The following is a 12,466-nucleotide window of genomic DNA, read 5'->3' on the forward strand; positions in this document are numbered from 1 at the left end:
GACACCTAATGGGGGGTGGGAGGGGGGCAAGAATGGAGGAGGGACTATATAGAGGAAAAAGAGGGGTGGGGGGAAGGGAAAAAATAACAATGAGTCAAAACTATTACCCTATGTATCCCATTTGTTTACAATAAAAAAAAAAAGCAGATTCTGGTTCTGTACATGAGGATGGGACCTCGTATCCTGCTTAGATTGTAACAAGCTACCAGCTGATACCTGAATGCTGCTGGTCTCTATATATACCACATATTGACTAATAAAGGTTTCTCATAGGGAACAATAAGTCCCATTATCATAAAATCTTGGACTCCTCCCAACCCTAGAATTATCTGTGATTTTTTTATACATTTTGTGTGCCTTATAATTTTTTTTAATGCTCTTTCTTGTGGAGTTTATTTTTTCTGGAGTTAATCATTGCAAAAATGCTATTTCTTAGCTTATAAGAGCATTCTCCTTCTTCTAACAATTCACTAATTTGTCAGGGTCTATCTACTACTAGACAGTCCATCTCTAATTATTCACCAGGACCCAAATTTGAGCTGACTAGTCCTTCTTGTGGCTCTGCACAGTATCAGCCTCGAACCTTGACCTCTAATTCCCTCTGCCTGGAGATGAAGTCCATGGTATTATTCCTCTCCTGGTCACCGCTCAGAGAGACATGGCTCACAAAATGTTTCAGCACACCTGAGGCGGCCATAGAGAAAGCTGCACTGGTCCTGTGGCACCGAGCCCCTGGCGTCCTCCGAGCTATCCACTAGCCAGGCAGTGCGGGGTCCACAGCTATGGTGCTTCGGCTATGGAGTCCTCATGGGGCGGTCCCTGTCCAGCGCTCCCATGAGGCACTGAAGGCTGTGTACACCCACCATTGAGGTGGCAGCAGCTAGAGAGGCCAGAGGGCCAGGGAGCCATGGTAGCGGGTGGCAGGAGGGTGCAGGAGTGGCCTTGTATCCATGGGCCTTGTAGCCATTTTAGGAGGAAACCCAGATCCTTGGTCCGGGGAGCGGCTTCAATTTCAATAACTTTGTTGGTGGCCTTGCCTGCCCAATTGCCAATGCGCCTGTGGTCCCCGGAAAAGGGAGCACATTCCTGGAGGTGATCAGGGTGCGGGAGTGGGCGCAGTACTGCGGGGAAGTCCCAAGGACGGGTTTCCAGAGTGGGGGCGGTGGGAGACCCAGGGGCTTGTGAGAGCCCCTGTGGGCTCGGAGGTTGGGGACCACAGGGCACAGTTTCTTGTGGAGGGGATTCCCTTTCTGGGTCCCCAGGTGCAGAGGCAGGGCCAGGGTACCCCTGACGCAGCCGCTGGAATGTTTGTTCCCCACCAGGTGTAGCTCTCTGCACCAAGTTGCACCCGAATCGAGCTGCAGCCATGGGAAACACCACAAGCGACCAGGTGTCTGGGGAGTTTCACCGCGCCAAGGCTGCATGCGCGGAGAGTGATGGCGGCCGTGCCCCAGGCAAGAAGCACAAGATCATGGTGAGGAGCACCAGCGACCCAAGCGTCTTCAGCCTGCTGGACTCCAAGGTACTCGGTTTCACACCCCCTACCATGGTGGTGCAGCTGCTGCTTGGCTTCCGGACTCCTCCTTCTTTCCTTGGCTCCTTTACATCACATTAAACTGTGTTACAGGAATTTATTTATTTTTTTTAATTAAAGAGATATTCCAGGGAGGGAGGTGTTGGATTGTAAATTCTTCTTGTGATGCCGCATCAATATAAGGCAGATGTGGAGATCTTGTTTTCTTCATGGTTTTACCAAGCCTTGAGTCACATATTTAGGGCAGGGACCATAGATACCTCTGCCGCCTTCACCATCTTTGGTTCTTCTAACAATTTATAGGTTGTAAGCTGTGGTGGAAAACTTGAGGGGGTAGATTGTTTGAGTTGCTGGCCCTAGTTCATTTGCTTAAATTTTCCTTGAAATGGCTAAGTGAATTTTTTTCCTGGAATTTTCTATTTGTTTGGATCCTTTTTGCTCTTTTAGAAACTGCACTTTGAGTCCTTTTCCCCTTTGGCAAGGTTGTGAGCACCCACCACTTGTTAACTAGAATACTTGTGCCTAGACTTGGAGATCAATGAAGGGCATCATTTAGTTTACTGTCCCATTTTTGTCCTATATTTTGTAGTTGTGGTGACTGTGCTTTCAGGCCAGCTTCCCAAGTGGGAGAGCCAGTGATTCCCAGATAGCTCCACTCCACAGTAGTCCTTCAAAATGTTTCCTTAACCTAAAAGCAATAATCCATTGCTTCCCTGAAAAACTTGCTTTCAATTGAAGGAGTTACAGAAGAGGTCAATTGTGTTCCCCCCTAACAGAAAAGACAGATGGAGCTGACAGCAATGTGATTACCATCCTAATGTTTCTAATAACTTACAAGTGTCAGCATAAATACATTTAATTCTTTCTGGTAGGCTGTTCAGGGGTGAAATAGAAAAATGGAGGGATTGAGGCAATTGGGGGAAGAGTTTGAGGCTTTAGAGAGAAATTAGTTTTATTTGCCATAGCAGTAGTACATGGTATTTGGATGCTATGGTTTATTTTTGTGGATCCCAATTGAGAACATCATCATAGAGGGAGAAATAAGAGTGGTTGAAAGGGGCATTTCATGGGGCTTTTTTCCATTCCTTTCTTTCCTCTTCCACTTCAGAACTTCTTCCTCATGATGTGGTCTGTCTACCCAGCCATCTGTATTTACTTTGTTAAAGCTTTCCCAAGGTGATCAACCTCATTGTATTTTTACTCCCTTTCATACATCAGTGACTCAGGATTTAAGTACATTGTATTTGTCAAACCATGACTGAAGTCGTTGGTGTCCTGAATTAAAGCCAAATTGTTCTATGTGAATTGGGGCCTATTCTGGATCATTCTTTCCCTCACTCCAAGCTTGCCATTTGGAAAACAAGAAAATGGTTCATATAATTCTTATGGTCCCACCCAAATCTAAGGGGTTTTGACCGATCCTTTTCTTCCTTCCATATTTTACTAAAGCCTCCTCAAACTATAATTTTAATTGTTGTTTTGCCAAATTGTTAATTTGGTTCTGCTGTTTTTAAAAGTAATCAACCTTTTCTCTAGTCAGCTGCATTCAAATCCTACCTCAGAAATGTCATGTCATATGTGGAAGGTCTTTGCTCCAAATGTTGGAGCATTAGTACTTTGTGACTTTCAGATTCTAAATGAAAAATCCTAAGTTGTAAAATAATTGATAGAAACAGTGGCAGTGGGGCCTCCATTGGATGCCAGCCTTTTTCAGCAGACTAATTCAATGGTTCTCAACCTTATTTATGTATTGGAATCACCTGAGATTTGTTTAAATACTTTACGGAAAATTTGAATCATTTACAAATTAGGGAGAACAGTATAATAAACTCTGTGCACCTCTCACCAAGTTTAGAGATTGATCAAAGCATAAATGAATGTATATCATCCATACCCTAATCTACTATTCCTCCACCTAATTTTTTCAAGCAAATTCCATATGCTATAACAAATTATGATGTACCTCAAAAGATGAAGTTTTTTCTCTATTTTAACATAATCACAGTCTTATCTGGGATGATTTTAAAAATAGATTCCCAGATCCTATGTCTGAATCAGAATCTTAGGTTATTCTTAGGCATATGCAAAAATTCCTATCTAATGCAGTCAGTCAGACAGAATGCATTGCTTTTAAAATATGGATATTAGGTTTTCTCTTATGCTAATTCCTTGTAATATTGTAAAAAAAATTCAGATTTTTTTCTTTCTTTTAGTTAATTAAGTAGTTAATCTGTGCTTCTGGGGCTGGAACCCAAGTCCTCATGTCGTCTAGGCAAGTGGTCTACCACCGAGCTACTTCCTCAGATGCGAATTTTATTTTAGATTTTGTGCCTAGTTTCTCAGACTGTTGTTTTGAGGAATAGAGAGACATACTACAGAAAGTAGACTTTCCAATCCCCACTAGCACCACATACACAAAAATTCTAAGTAAATAAACTAGTCTTTTTTTAATGCACTTAATTTTTTTTGGTAATATCTTTACTTAACAGTATAAAGTCCTTTTTACCTGTTACCAGTTTAAGGCAGGGTTTAGCAAATATTTTCTGTAAGGGACCACATGGTAAATAATTTAGACTATGTGGATAATACAATCTTTCACAACTGTTTCCAGGGTGGTGTGAAAACACTGTAGATATTAGGCATACAAATGAGTGTAGCTATATTTCAGTAAAAACTTTATAAAAGCACCTGGCTTACTGACTGCAGTTTGTGAACTACTGGTCTAAAGTGATGGTAATAAAAAAAAATCTAAGGAGTTAATATTTTTCAGAATCCTGCAAACTTTATTTGATTGTATAATTGTTTTTGTTAAAGAAAAATGTTTTTGTTGTCTTTTGCTGTTTAAGGGGCCAAAATTTGCATTCCTATACCTCAAATAGAATAAACCTGTCATAGGTGAGCAAGTATGATTTCATAATCACTTTTTTGTTCTTGTACTGCCTCTCACTAGCTAGGCCACGTTCTCTACCTCTAAGCTACATTTCCACCCACTATTTCTCCATTTTATAAAATCAATGATCTGTTTTTTATTTTAATTAATTAACTGATTAATCTGTGGTTCTGGGGCTTGAACCCAGGGCCTTGCATAGGCTAGGCAAGTGCTCTGGAACTGTGCTACTTCCCCAGACCTTTAATATTAATTTTTTAATGTCCCTTCTTTCTGTAACTTATTAGCTAAAATAGAGTTTATAAATTTTTTATGAAGTTTGGTATCTGTAACTTTCTTTAGAGTTGATAATTGAGGGATGTTTATAGTTGCTTGTGAAAAATATATACCTGACTTAATTTTTAAAAATATAGCCATCTTTTGTTTTTATTATTTTCTCTCTCTTAAGAGATACTCAGGAGCATGTTATAATTGCCTGCCTATGAATTAAACTGGCAGTAGGGAGTAGGGTTTTCTTTTTCTTTTCTTTTATTTTTTAAAGGACAATCTTGAGGCTCTGAAAGGGTAAGTAATATATGCAAACTCAAAAGTTAGAGTATGATTTATGCAGCACTTGAGCATAAGCCATTTGACCATTTTTGATTCAAGATGAGTTCTTTTTCTATGGTTTGTAAAAATCTGATTTATTCTAATTTTAAGGCTTATTTCCTTAGCTGAAGTCTAGCAACCCTCTCTGCTGTAAAAAGGAGAATGATCTTTTTTAAGAATTCTTGGGTCACAATTTATTCTAGGGATAACCTACTCATTCTTACAGCTCCCTGGGGACAAAGAGTTTGTATCATGGCAGCAGGATTTGGATGACTCCATAAAACCCACCCAGCAGGCCCAGCCTACTGTTATCTGTGGCTCCGAAGGAGGTAAGGAGGTCTTCATTTCTGGGTCTTTCAACAACTGTAGCACCAAGATTCTATTGATTAAGAGGTGAAGGTAAGTGTTTTGTTTAGACTGAGGGGTCCAGGAATAGAGCCTGACCTGTTACCCTTTCTAATAAGAGTGAATAGGCTGGACATCCCATCTCCACCCACTAGATGCTTTCTTTGGAATATGTCCTATTCTGTGACCACTTAGTATCTATGGCATTGGGTTTTAACCTCATTGTGTGTCAGATGCTTTACTACTTAGAATATCATTACCTCAAGGGAATTTATAATAGCTTTGTGAGTGTATTCTTTAGGATGGTGTTGCTCAGTTCTTTTCTATGCTTGGAGGAAGTCTGTATCTGGCAGAATCTGTTGCTGTGACTTTTGCACTAAAGCAAAATGCACCGTAAAATTCAAGGTGGAAGTGTTATGTGGTACTTGCAGTGCAATGATGAATTAACTGATTACTAGAATGGCCCAGATAACCAGATAGGTCATTTTACAGTGATGGCTCACCAAAATATGGAAAGTACATTAAGGACTCCTATGTCCCAAATCTGTTAAGGTACTTATACTTATGAGGGATCTGTTCTGCTAGAGCAAAATAGTTATACCAAGATGAACCATTTTGGGAGATCATTGACTATTTTTTTCTAGGCATTGTCTTAAGAACCAAAGTTGTTGGAAGGGATGGAAACATATGTCCAAGATGATATAGATAAAGAGATTGGATCAACATAGTACTTTTTTACACAAGGGACACAGTGGCTTAGGGATATGGGAAGTCATTGATATAATACTATAATTACCACTTGGTTTTCTATATTCTGTCTCCATAAAGGAACTTGACTCACCTTGTTTTCTTCTAAAGTCATAATGACTTCATTACCATATTGGATCTCCCTGTGGGGAGAGAACCAATACAAGATTTTTTTAGTTGGATAGTGGGTTCATGATCCATCAGAGGTAAGGCTTTGATCTCCAAAAGTCACCACGACTTAGCAGCCTCATTTTAACTATCATTGCTCTCTGAACTGATGGTAGCAATTCCCTTACCCTAAAGGATTCCTCTTGATAAAAGATGGAGATGCTGAGTGTGATCATTTGTAACTTTTAGTAGATGCAGAGAGGAGGATGGGTGGAAGAGAGGGATTTGAAAATGGAATTCAAGAATTTTTTTTCTGCTTATTGTTTCAGCCTATGGTTACCAGTCAGCTTGGCATGATTAGCAATTTGACCCATGTCAAGAAATCTTATTTTGAGGTGTTTGATGCTTTAAAACTAGATTCTATGGAAAGATCTGAGACATCTTTTCAAGGTAATTTTATAATATTTGCTCTCTTTTGCCTTGTCTTCTTGTAACCCAGAAGTGGTTTTTAAATTTCCTTCTTGAAAGTAATCTTTTAATTTTGTTTTTTATTTCCATTTCTTCTCAGGAATCTTCTGAATCCTTTATATATGTGCACATATTTCTTATATAAACATTTACATCCTATTCTTTATACCAAAAAGTCTCAGTGTAGTGTACTTTAACTTTTTAACCAAGTATCTACAGTAAGACATTTTGCATTGAAGCCCAATACACACATACCAGATAAACAGAAGTGTTATATGTGGTATAATGTTTGCTGTTATTCTCTGTGATGTACTCTTTTCTGTATTTTAAAAATATTTATTTATTTATTTGTTTTGGTACTGAAATTAAAATCAGAGACCCTCTAACCACTGAGCCATAACCACAACCTCTTTTATTTTGAAACAGGTTCTCACTAAGTTGCTGTGATTAGTCTTGAACTTGAAATCCTCCTGCCTCAGCCTTTTGGGTCACTGGGATTACAGGCTTTTGCCACAGCATGTGGCTGCTATTGTATTTTTTAGTGCATTAGTGAACTGTAGCCTATTGTTTGAAAACTCTTTCTAGTAATATTTCAAGTTTTCCATTGACCTTTTGTGGAATCACCCAGCAGAGACTAGATGTGCCTTGTTTGTCTAACTAAGCTGCCTCAACTTAATCTGCCAGTTTGGTAAATCGATTGACAGTTCTGTAGTTTTATGAGACCCTACAAGTTTAGTAGTCATTGGGGAAAAGTAACTTAAAAATCAACCACACACACAATATCAGGCAATTCTTTTGCATCTAATCAAAATTTTGTAAATTTTTGATTTAAAAAATTCCCTGGTATGGGAAAAGATCTCTATGTACTTTTCTTTCTTATTCTTTTTTTCTTTTTTCTTGCAGTGCTGAGGATTGAACCCAGGGCCTTGTGCTTGCAAGGCAACTTTACCAGCTGAGCTATATCCTCAGCCCCTTTTGTTTCCTATAATATTATTTTTTCCAAGACATTCATCTCTACTTATTTTACTATGTCAGTAATGCAAGTATTCTCCAAACCATATTCATAATTACTGTTTTGTTACTTTACAGTAAGAGCTATTACTGTCTAAGGAACTGTGCACTGTATTTACACTGAATATTATTCTCACTTTGAGTTCAAAACCAATCTCTGCTACTAAGTAGTTTTACCATTGTGGACAAGGCCCTCAATTCTTTTGGTTCTGTATTCCATAATAATAAAATCAGGGGTTGGACTCAGTGTTTCTCAGCAATCACAAGTCCTTAAGTGGAACATATTAAATATCACAGGGCATAAGTGTGACATGTTGTTTCTAAAACTGCATAGTATAATAATTATTTAGGAAATTTTGGATAATAATGTTTTCATTATATAAGCTCTCAAAGTTAAGCCAGACATTCTCTTTGACTGGTGGGCAGAGATTTAAAAGTGTTTAAAGATACCAAACTAAATCATGAGACCACTGGTAACTGCATTTTTGCATTATATGATTCTGGCAAAGCAACCAATGAATAATAGTCAATCATAACTATACAGAGAGAATACCAGCATACTTTTGATATATCTCACTTCCCTCTTTCACCTAATTTCCCAATCCATTCTAGTAAGCCTTAGAATACATTTTTATTAGGTTTTAATTCACACTGTTTAGTGTAGTCGGTTACTTAACCAATTTGTATTTCTTTTTGGATGATGATGATGATAAGGAAATTAAAAAAAAAATATTCTGTGTACTTCCCAGCAGTGTTTTGTGGATTACATGACATAATAACTGGATGTGCTTTGGAAAGTTTTTAAGATATTGTAAAATATCACTGTATTTATTAATTTTGCTTTTGCTTCATATATGTTTAACTGAAATCAGTTCTTTAAATGAACTATTATAATCTTCCACTGGAGACTATTAAACATTTTTTAAAATCTTTAAACAAAATCATTTTATTTTATTGTTAATTTTTTCCTTCTAGGGTGCATTATTTTTTCCATTTTTGAAGTATAATTTACATACCATAAAATTCATCTTTTTAAATTGTATGGTTTCATAAGTTTTAGTATATTCAGAGTTGTGTTACATTACCAGTAGTTCCACAGAATTTTTATCATCCCCAGAAGAAACCCTGTACCCATTTGCAGTCACTTTCCACTCCTTCCTCTCTCATACTCCTATCAACCACAAGTCTTCTTTCTGTCTTTATGGATTTTTCTATTCATGGTATTTTTTGTGAGACTCTTTCACTTAGCTTAATGTTTTCACAGTTCATTCATATTGAAACATGTATTTTTTTATGACATAATAATATTCCATGGTATGGACATACCATTTTGTTTACCTGTTATTGATAGATATTTGTATTGTTTCTGTTTTTTTGGTACTATAAACATTAACATATAAGTTTTCATGTGGCCACATATATCTTGGATATATACCTGGGAATGTAATTGTTGGGTCATGTGGTAACTTTCTGTTTAACTCTTTGAAGTAGCTAGGCTATTGTAGATTCCCACTGGCAATGGGACTACTATAGTTTGAAAGTTCCAACTTCTCCACCTTTGCCAGTATTCATTAGTTTGTCAATTTAATTATAGCCGTCCTAGTGAGTATGAAATGGTATCTTATTGTGGTTTTGATTTGCACTTCGCTAATGACTATTACATAGCTCTTGTTTTTATTGCTGCAGTCATTGTAGTATCAGAAATCATAGAATTTATAACCTTGTTATGTGTTGCGTGGATGGGGTAAAAATGAAATCTAATTTGTTCACATTGAAAGTTTGCAAGACCTCTTCATATCCATTATCTCTTTAGTTTCCTCAATAACATTGGAAATAGGGCAAGGATTCTTTTTATTTTTATGGATGAGGAAACTGTGGTAAAGGCATTTTTCAAGATTGTAAATCTGATAAATAGGGTAGCTCTTTTCTTAGCTCTAGTCTATGACCCCTTGCCTCTTTATAGAATCTTTTTGCCATGTTAGGCAACTTTCTCCTTGCACTACTTGACACTTGTAGACCCATTGGGTTAAAAGTTATGATCCATGACTTCTATATTTAATATTAGTGGCCATGTATTTTTCTAAGCATTGTCCTAATTTTTGTACTTTTCCTCATATTTGTGGAAATATCTTTTAGATCTTTCCAGCTCACCCCTTGGGCCTTATGGTCAAGAAATGTATGTATTTTGATCCGAAAAGAGATTCCAATCCCCACCCATCCTTCCTCCTCATCTACTCCAAGTTTTTCTTAACAAGGACACTAATATTTCTGTAAGTATCCTGAGAATATTGCTGGAGGATCTGGGAAACTGTAGGATTAATTTGGCCAAAATTAAGTAATCCTAGAGATTGGGATTACTATAAAGTTATATTGAGATTATAAATCATATACAAATGAATAGCACTATAGACTCCTTTTATCAAGCTGGTTTGTTAACTTATTCAGGAACTAAAATCAAAACTTATAGTTGTCTCTGTTCCTGAAAAAAACCAGGACCACAGTGTATTCTAGAACCAATTTCTGAGATTTCTATTCCAACATGAGATAAGGAATACTTATTATTTGGGGATATACAAAAGAGTTACAAATGTTGCTTGCATAAAATTGACTTCTGTATTTGTTCTCATTGATTCTCACTAAGATTACTTTTGCCATTTAAAGCAAATCTTCCATAGTTGTTGTAGATAAGATTTTTGTTTTAGCTCTATTAAGATTAGCAGATCTTGATGCTTAGGGTTTCTGCCATGAACTGAGAATTTTCCAAATTTTCTGTAATAAGAATGTATTATTGTTACATACTGGAGTAGATACACTATTGAAAGGAGATAAAGATAAGGTTTTCTCAACAATCCCAGAAAGCTCTAAGAAAGAGTAAGCTGATAGTTTGTTCATACGACTAATGTTATTCTTTTTAATTTTTTGGTCTCTTTGTGTGATCAAACCTTACTTCCTGAGCCCACCCATGTTATGCTGAACCATCTCTATGCATTATCTATTAAGGCAAGTGGTGTCCTTGGTTCTTCATATCTCAGCTATATGAAAGGCTAAGAGTAACTTGTTGTGCAGTGGTTACTTGCTCAACTACTTTATTTTACCTGAAGGAGACAGTAATGGTTAAGAAGAACTTACTTTTAAGCCAGTGGGTCATTTGTTTCTAATTTCATTCTCTGTGTCTGTGTTCTGGCTAACTGAATTGTCCAATGATTGAACAGTCTATTTTATTTCCCAGTTTCTTTTTGGGTGACTAAAACATTTATGCCACCTACTTATTTGAGTTCATAGCAGTAAGACATCATTTGCAGAAAGTCAGGTTTAGCTTCTAGTTCAAAGAATACTTGAATATGATAGTAAGACTTCTTTCTCCCATTCTAAATGTGGAATTGAGCTACTTCTGGGTGCCACTATCATATATACCCAAATGCTTGCTTCTGTCCTGTACAGTAGGTAAAGGAGAAATGTGACCAGACTTGCCCTGTCCCCTCTAGCTTTAGAGTCCTCCTTGCTTTCTCTGCTATTTTAGATTCTAGGATGAAAATTTCTGTTCTGTTCTATCTTGTCATGTCTAAGGTTAGGCTGTTAGAATAAACTTATATTGCTCTGTGACTTTCAAACTAGCTGATCATGATCAGGATGACCTGGGGAAGTTTGTGAGCTTACAGATTCTGTGACTCAGTTTGTGAGTATACAGATTCAGTGATTCCATCTTCAAAGATTTCAAATAAGAGCATCAAAATCCAGTCACATCCCCAACTTTTTGTTATTTTCATTTTGAAACAGGGTCTCACTAAGTTTCTGAGGCTGTCTTTGAACTTGTGATCCTCCTGCCTCAGCCTCCCAAGTCACTGTGATTATTGCCATGCACCACCATGCATGGCACACTGCTTTTATTTCTTAGATGTGTGTAGCTAGATTAGGAAAATCTTTGGTAGAGCAACTGTAATAGATTGTATGGTTATATAGAAAATTTAAAAATATATTTTTGAATTCAACTTTTATAATTACCTTGTGAGCTATTACTTTTAACCCCAGTTTTATAGATAAACTAAGGATAAGAGAAAGTCAAATTGCTATTAATTAACAGAAAGGACTGAGGTTCAGTCTCCTTATCCTAATTCCATGTTATATCCTCTGTGTCATCATGCCAGGTTTACCAAATAGGTTTTTCTTTGACCTGCTTCTCATTTCTACAACATTTTTGCTGGGATTGTGTGTGCTGGTGTGTTTTCCTATTGCATGTGCATGCTAGGCATGTACTGAGCTCCACCTCAGTATTTTTATTTAATTTTGAGATAGGATCTACTAAGTTGCCCAGGCTGAACTTGAATTTGCCATAGCCTCCTGAGTAACTAGTATTACAGGAATACACCACCATGCCCAACTGAAGTTGAATTTTTACCTACCTTCTGTAATATTTAGGCTATGTGTCAGCATACTCTGGTCAAAGGGTTAACCTAAGATGCATTTATTATGGATAATACAGTATGGGGGAAAGATAGGAAAATATATTGGTTTCTAAATTACATTGACTTGGATTCTTTGGGTACTTAAAAAAAATGACACATGATTCCATCAAGGCCAAACTTGAATTGGCTTGTGCTTTCTAAAGCATCTATTTCTGGTCTACTTGACTTGTGGCTTTTTGCTTTATCCCTTCTAAATCCATCCCACTTGTCCTGCAATGACAAGGACCAATGACAGAAGTTGTTCAGGGACATCCTGAATCTCTCTTCCCCTTTCCAGCTGGCCTCTTTGGTAACCATTCATCAGCACATATGCAG

At 37.3% G+C, this 12,466-nt stretch overlaps 2 pseudogenes; one reads left to right on the forward strand and one right to left on the reverse strand.

Annotated features, from left to right (window-relative positions):
• The window catches only part of LOC124974938 (flavin-containing monooxygenase 5-like), a 472,178-nt pseudogene that overhangs the window by 61,004 nt on the left and 398,708 nt on the right, over window positions 1–12,466 (reverse strand).
• Window positions 1,367–10,736, forward strand: LOC124974934 (5'-AMP-activated protein kinase subunit beta-2-like; annotated as a pseudogene).

This window comes from Sciurus carolinensis, unplaced genomic scaffold, assembly GCF_902686445.1.
Source record: "Sciurus carolinensis unplaced genomic scaffold, mSciCar1.2, whole genome shotgun sequence".
Classification (NCBI taxonomy): domain Eukaryota; kingdom Metazoa; phylum Chordata; class Mammalia; order Rodentia; family Sciuridae; genus Sciurus; species Sciurus carolinensis.